The following is a 679-nucleotide window of genomic DNA, read 5'->3' as shown; positions in this document are numbered from 1 at the left end:
GACACGACCTGGATTTAGGTCGGGTAGTTTATTTAGGCCTAAATTCAAACCTACGGCCACAGCCTGTTATTAGCTTCACTTGCCAGTTTTACGCATTCATGGGTCAACGAATGGCCAAAATAGTTTGTCCCGAATTTCAAGCACCAAGTACCCCTAGAAAATGATGATTTTCCATACAGGATAGTTAGATATAAGGGGAAACTTTCGGCCATAGCGTCCGAATTTGCGGTCAGAATTGACAAGTTCGGACACCTTATACCTGATATTCTACAGCATAAACGCAAAAGACCACTTTACTACTACTACTACTACTAGTACTACTACTACTACTACTACTACTACAAGAAATATATATTAGAGATTCAATTACGGTGTGTTGAATTTACTTAGTACAACATAAGTATCTGTAGGTAGTACCCTTATTCTGCAGGCCCCGCCAAGACACGAGAACACCAATGGAGAACAACATGTTCTGGTACTATGGAATACAAGATACTACTAGTAGTATATAGAAAAGAGAAAAAATAGCTCCAATAAGCCACACTTTTTTGGCATCCAGCACAAGCCCCAAACTTCATTCGAGAGGCCCAACGCCAAGTGGTATAGAACGAATCAGATTGCAGGAAGCATTATATGCCCATTTGATGGGGTGTAAAATTATATTTTCCAGATATTTTTC

The sequence above is a fragment of the Phytophthora parasitica genome (assembly GCF_000247585.1).
Source record: "Phytophthora parasitica INRA-310 unplaced genomic scaffold supercont2.215, whole genome shotgun sequence".
Classification (NCBI taxonomy): Eukaryota; Oomycota; class Peronosporomycetes; order Peronosporales; family Peronosporaceae; genus Phytophthora; species Phytophthora nicotianae.
This window is presented reverse-complemented; position numbering follows the sequence as displayed.